We start from the raw sequence: 9,471 nt of genomic DNA, 5'->3' as shown, positions 1-9,471 counted from the left end.
TTTTTTCCTGTCAACGTGGCCTGAAAAACCACTATCCACTGGTGGATTGTTTTCCTCTGGTACATGTATCAGGAATACGGAGCTGAAAAGTTGTTCAAGATATACAAAGGCTGCAGCTATTGGGGCAATCCCACTCTTCCATGCTCAGCATAGCAGCTCTGCTGGAAGTGTATGTAAAAACCTTCCAGTTAACATTTCCTACCTACAGACCAAGTCTGTATTATGTTTTATTTTGCCTAAGCTAATTCATCAATATCCAGATATATATTCCACATGGCCCATCTTCCCTCAACTTTATAAAAACAGTGTAGTAATTACCCTTCAAGTACGCCATTCCTAATTAGAGGATGTTGCTAGCGCTGCTGTAACACAATGTACAGACTGCAGTTGCCTGGCCACAAAAGTGGCTTTGCCAAGCCCTTGCCAAGCAACCTTAACAAACCACCTTCTCTTAAAAGCAGTGGTAAAAAGTGACACCAATGCATTGGAAGCTCAGTAGCCATCAGAGTGTATGTCACTGTTTCTGTCTGATGAAGGAGACACGAGCAGATAGGAGCTGCTCTAGTAGTGACCAAACCCTACCTGATTGTAATCTGTTTCCTCCGACAAGTTAATTTGCCACAGCAAATTCCTTTAAGTTGGCCTCAAGATACACTAGGGCTTTCTTTTCTAACCAACTCCTGCCCTATCAAGGAAAAAAAAAATCCACTCTCTCTTATAAACAAATAAAATCCTACAGAAGACTATCCCGTTTGACAAGTGGCTTTTCCATGCATTAGGGTGTTCCTGAGTGTCAGGTTTTGCTGTAAAAATATTTATTTTACTTGCAGTGATCACAGCAATGGCAACTAATTAATTTGTAGTAATAAAATAGAGTAATAAATCTCACAGGAGCTTATGAGCACATTAGTTACACCACACTTCAGAAGATGCATGGAGAAAGGACATTTGTGGCAAGTTGAAATGCAAGTTTTTCCTGTTCCCTGGTTACAAGTGAAGAACATGATGGCACACCCACTGTGTATTGTTGCAGTTATTAAGTTTATTATAGGAGTAGCTGTGTTATTGAGATGTGAGAATTAAATTCAGTTTGTGGGCATAATGAGAACCATCAGCTACAGATTCAGACATTGCTAGAAATATACTTGAAACATTTCTGATCCTGAAAAGATCCTCAGGTTTTCTGATGTACATAAAACTTCATGTCAAGCTACAGGGATAGACCCTTATTTTCAGTTTCTGCTCCAGACTGAACAAAGTTCATATGAAGAGGTTGCAATGATTTAAGTAGCCTGGCAATGTAGTCAGATTTGAGTAACTTTGGGAAAGGAGGCTAACACAAACCCAAATAATTGGTGGTTTATAGGAATTAGAAGTTGGCAGCTAAGGGTTTATTTATTTTTAGGTTTAGGACAGGGTTTTTTTTAAGGAAATGAGATTTGTGTGGTTGCCTTCTCTTGTACTCTCTTTCTTCCCTTTTTCTTATCCCTGCCACTTTTTAAGCCATGAGTTGAGTTCAACAAAAAATATGTCAGTCATAGCATGGGGTTCTTGAAAAAAAGCTTTTCTTGAATGTTTTGATAATTTTATTAACAGGCAACTGGGATTTGGGCCAAAGGCAGAGGAGTGGACATTGCTGATCTCACATGGAGGTCACACAATAGGACCAAGAGGGGGCATAAAGTTCAAGAAAGTTTATTTATGTTTCTTCCCATAGCTGGAGGGAGCTGACCACCTTGCAGACAGCCGTACACCACAGGGTGCGCCTGCTCCTAGGACCCTGTCTAGAAAGAGGTCCTAGTGATTCCTAAACATCTACCTTATGGGCCTTTACATCTGAGATCCTGCCAGCAGCTGGAGAGCAAGAAGCCAGCTAAAAATGAAACACGGTTCTACTGACTTTGCTTCTCCTTTTTACCCAGCAAGTGGACTACTGAGAAGGCGGAGCACTGCTGTCATGTTCCTACAACTACAGCTTGAAAGCAGATTGTAAGATCATTAGTTAAATCTATAACATCACTGCAGGGCTGGGCCAAAGGGAAAACAATGGTCCTAAAAAGATAAAAAAGTTTCTGAGGACATATCCATAAGTCATCAATATATGTGAATCTCACTCACTCTTCACCCAGAGACCTGATCTTCCTCATTCTTAAAATGAAAGTGAGCATAAAATACCTCAAATTATTTCAAGCTTGTGGCTTTTGGTATGAAGTTGAGAAATGCAAGTCCCTTTGCTCTCACAGACAGAGCTTAGGAGAGGGTAATTCTAGAGGATGTGTAGGTTACAGCCAGAGAAGCACGCTTATGCAGCAGTCTATGTTCCCCTTCAGTGCTTTTTTTATCAGACCGTGATTGCCTAGGGAACCAAGACCAGTGATATGCTTGCGTCAAAATGCTTGTATACAACAGGAGAAGGAGGAACCTGCAGCTTGCCTTTGCTCAAGTGTTAGTTACGGGCTCTGTATACCACCCAGATTTACAGTGACAGCTAGAATTGGTGGTCAGGATGTGTCGTTCTTCTTTCAGTTCCTCCTGCGTGGGCTTTCTACCCATACTTCCAAAGAGCCAACCAACAGTAGTGCAGACAGACAGAGCTGCTATCTTAATAGCATTTGTTAGAGGAACCACCCCAAAAGGAGAAGTCCCCATCTTGTGCAAGGCCTTGGCATGAAAATAACAGCTAAGCAGAATTATTTGCACAATGTCCAGCTATTATTTAATCTGACACCTAGGGAAAAATGTCTGGTTATTGTCTTGCAAAAGTGCAGAGTGATGTCAAGGGGCATAAAATTTCTCATACGAGTTTCTTCAATTCAGGCTCAAGGAAAACACAAAAAAAACATGACTCACATATTCTGACAGAGCAGCTGAGTCTCAGCCTCCACTTCCAGCAGAGCATGCATGAGCAGGCATGTCCCTGCGTATTACTGTCCCGCTCATTTTGATTAGGCGGGTTTCCTTCCATAACAAAAGCTAACAATTTTGCTGGCTGCATGAGAAATGAGGGCATGAGAGCCTATTTCTTACACTGCTCTTCTTTAAAACCCATCTCCAAGGGCTAACCCACAGGCAACAGGCACCACTTCTCTTTGAAATCTTTGCAGAGTGACAGAAGTCCAAAGGAAATATGGATTCATGTATTTTCCCAGAGTTACTCAGTGAGACTAGAAGTCTCTGAGGAGTTTCTTAAATACACACAAACCCCCACCCCTGCCAAGTTGTGCATGTAAGTGCCCCAAGGGAATGGCGAGGAATAGAGGTATCTCTTAAGTAGAAAATTCCCAAGCATTTAGTCCTTGTATAGGCAGACAGCAAAGGAAAATTCCTCATAATAAGGCAACCAAAATTCATATAGCCATCTCCGACTGTCATTCCTACACACACACAGAGTCTTCGTTTTCCTGAGGGTATTATGCTCTCTAGCAGCATTTTGATCACTTCACCCATCAGATCTTGGCATCACCTGGATTGTCAGCTGAGGCAAACCCAGGATGCATCTGGAAATCATTCCCACTGAAGGATAAAAGCCACACAGCAGAGGCTGTGGTAGAGAGCAACTTCTAGGGAGCAGGTCACCCCATCCCAAATTAAACTCAGACAAACTGTAGCCCAGAAATTCCAATTTTTTTCCACCAGGCTCTTTAAATTCTTATGGCGACTAGTTCCCTTGACAAGCCGTCTTCAGGAAAGATAAAGCTCTAATTGAAGCTAATTGGTCAAAGTCGCTTTAGAGTGTCGTAGAGAAGTTCGCTGACAGCAGGCCAACGCTGCATGAACAGGCATGACTGATGGTTCATATTGGATCAACATGCTACAAGAAGATGTGGCAGTTCAAAACAGGCTGGAGTCAGGCATGGGCACGCAGTTCACCATTAGCCAAAGTATCTGACAGAGATGATGTGCATGCTTTTTCTTCACAGTCTGGTTTTATGCCAACCGTGGAAGGACAGACGGCTATGCCCAGTCCATCACAGAGCCTGCTGGTACAAGAAAAACCACTCAGCTTTGTTGGCTTACTTAAAACATCTGATTGAGGGTTGTTTGGGGTTTTTTTTTAGGAAACAAACACTGTGTGCCATTATGCCCAAAAACTCTGAGTTTGTTGAAGAGTCCCAGCGTTAGATTTACTGTGGCATCAGAATATGGCTTCATCATGAACTAATTCTGCCTCAGATCTTGTCTCAGATGTATCACCTATTTTTTAGAGTATCAAATTCAGCATTTAAAAGCAGTTTCAGTAAGAAAAGATCACACCAACAGAGGTCAGTGCATCACCATAACTCAGTTGCTCCAAATCTTATCGTGTAAAAACAGATCACCTTGTAGATCATGGAGTTTTTTTAAAATGGGAGGTCGTGACTTAAAAGAGGTTTGTAAGTAATATCTTTTAAGAGGAATCATCCCAGTCACTATCTCGTTCTAAGAATAATCACAGAAGAAGAATGAACAGCAGAACTCCCTATTTTTAAAGGAAAAGAAAGAACTTCAGTGAATCTAGCATTTTTGAAATTAATTCCTCCTCCACTCCCTCTTCACACAAACATTCAAAGCAGATGCTGACAATAAATGAGAAGTTTATAAACTTACCCTATGTAGTTTTAGCTATTAGGAAGGCCACTAACATGACAGAAAATGTACCTTATGAAATACAGCTCACCTTAGGACATTGTCTTTACACCAACAAGGAATTGTACATGGAAATGTGCAGTTGAAACTGATAACGCCATTTGTTAAAGTAAAGAGGAGGTTTACTTTCTGCTGTATTGAGAAATCCCTGGTGACAGATTGTAGAAAATAGCAACTCTTTCTCAGTGACCTGCCTCTTAATGAAAATCAAGAGCAAATTCCTAGGGTAGCCACCTCAAAACTACCCCAGCAGCTTTGATGCCTACATGCTGAGCAGAGCTCACCTATACTGAAGAAATAGTAAGGACACACTCAGAGCTGACTCATGTTACTCCCACTCACTCTTGTGAAAGTGGGAGTAAACAGACTTTGTTGGCAGTGGCAGCAAGTGGAAGGAGGATGGAGCAACAGCATCGGCCAGACAAGGGAAGATGGACTCTGCAGGGCTTGCTATCAGCTTTCCTGGGCATTAGTTTTTGCATCCTTTTCTCTCAGCGTTTCTTCCCACTAGGTCCCATCACCAACACCTACTGTAGTCCCCATGTTGCCAAAACCCACCAGTTGCTAGTAGAGTAGGAGGCAGCAGATGGGGCTCTCCAAATCTGCTAAAAGTTTCTTAAGCAATCCTGTTTGTGCCTCAGTTACACAAGAGTAGAGATGATAGCGCTGATCTCTCCAGCTTTTCCAGGCAGATGGTTTTGTGTATCTGTACCAAGTTTTTCCTAGCATGATATCAACTGTCCTTGGTGTCCTTTACAAACCATTCTCATACAAGCAGTATAATGAACATTACATTCTGCCCAGGGGATTATTAATCCCAAAAAATGAAACTCCTGTCAAATCAAGGGAAACAAATTAGCGATGCCAGGCTCCAGCATCCCTTAACTGAGAGGCCTCCTATGCCAGCCTACACAAACCTCCCCTTGGGAACAGAGTTTAGAGAAAAATAAGCACTGGGAATGTAGAAACGCGGGTGAGGCCGCATCTTGAATATGGTATTCAGTTTTGGGCTCCTCACTACAAGAAAAATATTGAGGTGCCAGAGCTCGTCCAAGGAAGAGCAACAAAGCTGGTGAAGGGTCTGGAGCACAAGTCTTTATGAGGAGCAGCTGAGGGAACTGGGGTTGTTTAGCCTGGAGAAAAGGAGGCTGAGGGGAGACCTTATCATTCTCTGCAACTACATGAAAGGAGGTTGTAGCGAGGTCGATGTAGATCTCTTCTCGCAAGTAACAAGTGATACGACAAGACAAAATGGCCTCAAGTTGCACCAGAGGAAGTTTAGACTGAATATGAGTAAAATTTATTTACAGAAAGTATTGTCAAGCACTGGCACGGGCTGCCCAGGGAAGTGGTTGAGTCACCATCCCTGGAGGTACTGAAAAGACGGGTAGATGTAGCACTTGGGGACATGGTTTAGTGGGACTTGGCAGCTTTAGATTTACAGTCAGGCTTGATGATCTTAAAGGTCTTTTCCAACCAAATGATTGAGTGATTCTAAGAACACTGTGGCTACTCAATCTCACTGCCCAAAGGCACGAAACTACATGATCACTCAGCCATCTTCCAGATAACTTTAGTTTTTTGACAAATGCCACCTGCATTTGAAAGAGGACTCTGGGTCACCAGAACATTAAGGTGAGAGTCAGCTCATCCAACTTCGCAGATAACTGCAGTGTAGATGTATACTGATGTCTGCACTACCCAGCTAAGACATCTTTTTCAATCAAAGGGAGCAAATAATTAAAAGCTCCAAACCAGTAGACTCAAGTCAAGGTCTAAAATCAGTCTACTGAGTTACACCTTAGAAGTGCTTGTTTCTCTCCTCCACACAGTGAAGAATGTTTTGGTTTTGAAGCAATGAGCTTTCATAAAAGAGCACAAATGAGCTGCTTGGAGAAGAGGAGACAGCCCTGGCCCAAATGGGAGTCTGGCAGAGGGGACAAGAGCACACGACTGTGGTTAGTCATCCCAGAAGCACTGCCTGCAGTGCGTTCAGTGATCCCATGCAGGAAGACACAATTCCAGATCCCAGATCCTTCCAGGATAGCAAAAGTGTCACTTTCCCCAAGCCAAGTTAGCACAGCCAAGTTTTTCCATAGTACAATATTTTTTTTGACAGAAAGAGCAATTTCTGCTGACTCATCCCCAAAAAGCCCCCAAAAAGCCCCCAAAAAGCCCCACTGTCCCTGCAAACACTCATGCTACAGTATCATCTCAAGCTCATCTTCATATTTTTCTTTCCTTTTCTCCACAGCAATATCCCAGGTCATCTGGAGCTTCCATCCTTGGTTTGTAGATCCTAAGAGAAAGTAAACACCTGCTTAAACCTTTCAGCACGTGCATCGAAAAGGACTTCATGTCATAAAATACAGTGGGTTTGGCTGTAATGGCTTGCCTGAGTTCCCGTTGTATAAGCAAGCTGCTCCAAAGAAGCATGTGCAAGTGCTGTGACAGAGGTGGGTGGAAAGAAGGCTGAAGGAAGATCCAGGCACAGGCACAAAGTATGGTTTGAGGCAGGACTGGCCAAAGTTAGGTTGCTCATTCTCTACCGCACAGTGTCTGGCAAAGCATTCAAGAGACATCACTGCTCCAAACTCTTAATGTGACCATGTCACCTCAATGATATTGACATGGGGGAAACTCCATCATCTCCGTAGTCCAACACCCTGCATCAACGATCCTCACCATGTTAGATAGAATTGAGGTGACTTAAAAAAAGAGGGAAAGTTTTTGCAAAAAGTATGGTAGAGGGCAGTTCAGCTTTTCCATCTCCCTTTGGATACAAAAAACTACCAGCAGGCAAGGAAAGCCCCGCAGAGGCTGGAGCAAGTCTTCAGTTTCCTCCAAGTCCTAAGTGTCCCACCAGGCACAATTTTTCCAGTTCAAGCTTTATTTCCAAACTGCAGAGCCCACCTCCCTGTCACTTGCCTTTTACCTGCCAGTAATATGTCCTTCCCCTCTCTGTTCCTTCACATTTCTCTTCATCATCACCTCAGCTTCCGTGGTAAGTCTCACCTTTGATAGGTCTTTCCAGTACCTGAAGGGGGCCTACAAGAAAGGTCGTGGGAGACTGGTTACAAAGGCTTGTGGTGATAGGACTAGAGGCAATGGGTATAAACTGGAGAGGGGCAGATTTAGACTAGACGTAAGGATGAATTTCTTCACTATGAGAGGGGTGAGGCACTGGCACAGTTTGCCCAGGGAAGCTGTGGATCCCCCAACCCTGGAAGTGTTCAAGGCCAGGTTGGGCGGGGCCTTGGGCAGCCTGATCTAGTGGGATGCATCCCTGTCCATGACAGGGGCTTGGAACTAGGTGAGCTTTAAGGTCCCTTCCAATCTAAACTGTTCTTTGACTCTATGATTCTTTCTTTTTCCCTTCATCTTAAAATCCTTCTAGTGTATCAATGCTGTGATATCAGATCTTTCCAGAAGAAACCACATTCTTCACAGGCTGTTCAACCACATCTTCTCTTCCCTTACATGTCTTGTGTATACTTCTAAACACAGACTTGAACACTTCTTTAAGAAGACAGCAGCTGATGTCTCACACCTCCTTAGATGTTACCACTGCTTGCACTTACAGCTCACGTGAGGCTTATTTTTATGCAAGAGGAGAACCTGATGTCAACACCAACTGTTTCTTTGACTTTGGGATTGTCAATACCGCAACACACAGCACAAACAAACTCAATAAACCAGTACTTTAAGCAGCTCAAGAAATCTACAGTCTTAGGCAAAACAAATTAATCTACAGCTATTTTCCACTCTTCAGCTGTTCTTTTGTGGACACCCAATTCCTGTTCATGCACCTCCCAAGATAAGGCCTTTTGCTCCTGCAGCCGTTTTCCCAATCAGGCCCATCTGCTGACCAAAGTTACCCTGTAGGTCATCCACTAGTTCTGTTAATAGTTTGTAGGGCGAGTGGCTTCATGTTTTCCAAGAACATTTTCATGTGAACTGAGGTTCAAACTTCAGTGTCTGTCCTTTGTGAGCTGTGCATTATTAACCTCTGAAATCTCAGTCCAGGTTGACACAGAGAGATAACAGCAAGGAGGCAGCAAAGATCTGGATATAAAGTTATGTTTGTAAGTTTGACACTGATGTGAGTATGGAGCACGATAGGGTCAAGGTAAAATAAACTATGCAAAGCCAGGCTATTTCATCAGGGCAGCTACCTCTCTGTTCTGCCAGGGACCTATTTACCCATAGGGGGTTGCGCTTAGTGAACCTTTTGTTTAAAGCCAGCTACTTTGTGTCTATCCCCGCTCTTATTAGCAAAAAAAGACCATCTTTAGAGTTTCTCTTTGAAATAGGTAGATAGTCTGAACAATAAGTAGATAAACAGAGACTGGAAGAAAAATCACGACGTCTCCTTATCCAGGAATAAGAGATATTTTTACATCTTTTTCCCTGCCCAGAGTCCTAGGCATAACAGTAAAAGCCAGTGGAGCAAATCCTACATCCTTGTATTTGCCACTTCCAAGCCTATGACAGTCGGTGCAGCAGCAATGCCAGGACAGCTGGGATGTTTAACCTGCTTCATTCACATCCTGGCTACACTTTGGGAGAATATTTGAATATTTTTGAATATTTGGAAACTCTTGGTTTAGGTTTAATGGGTTGTCTCAACAACGTGTTAAGAGAAGTAAGATTTATCCAGCCTGGAATAGGTTAAATATAGTACTGTATGTTAAACACAGTAAATTCTTAGGAAGGCTTATAAAAATCAGGATAAACAGAGCAATCTCTTACAAGGGAAGCCAGCTCCCATAGTGACTGCTATCTTGTTGGCAAACGCTTATGTTCTGCCTGTGATCCATGCTGGGGAGATACCCCATCAGCAGG

This window comes from Cuculus canorus, chromosome 1 (genome assembly GCF_017976375.1).
Source record: "Cuculus canorus isolate bCucCan1 chromosome 1, bCucCan1.pri, whole genome shotgun sequence".
Lineage (NCBI taxonomy): Eukaryota > Metazoa > Chordata > Aves > Cuculiformes > Cuculidae > Cuculus > Cuculus canorus.
Note: the sequence above shows the minus strand (reverse complement) of the source record.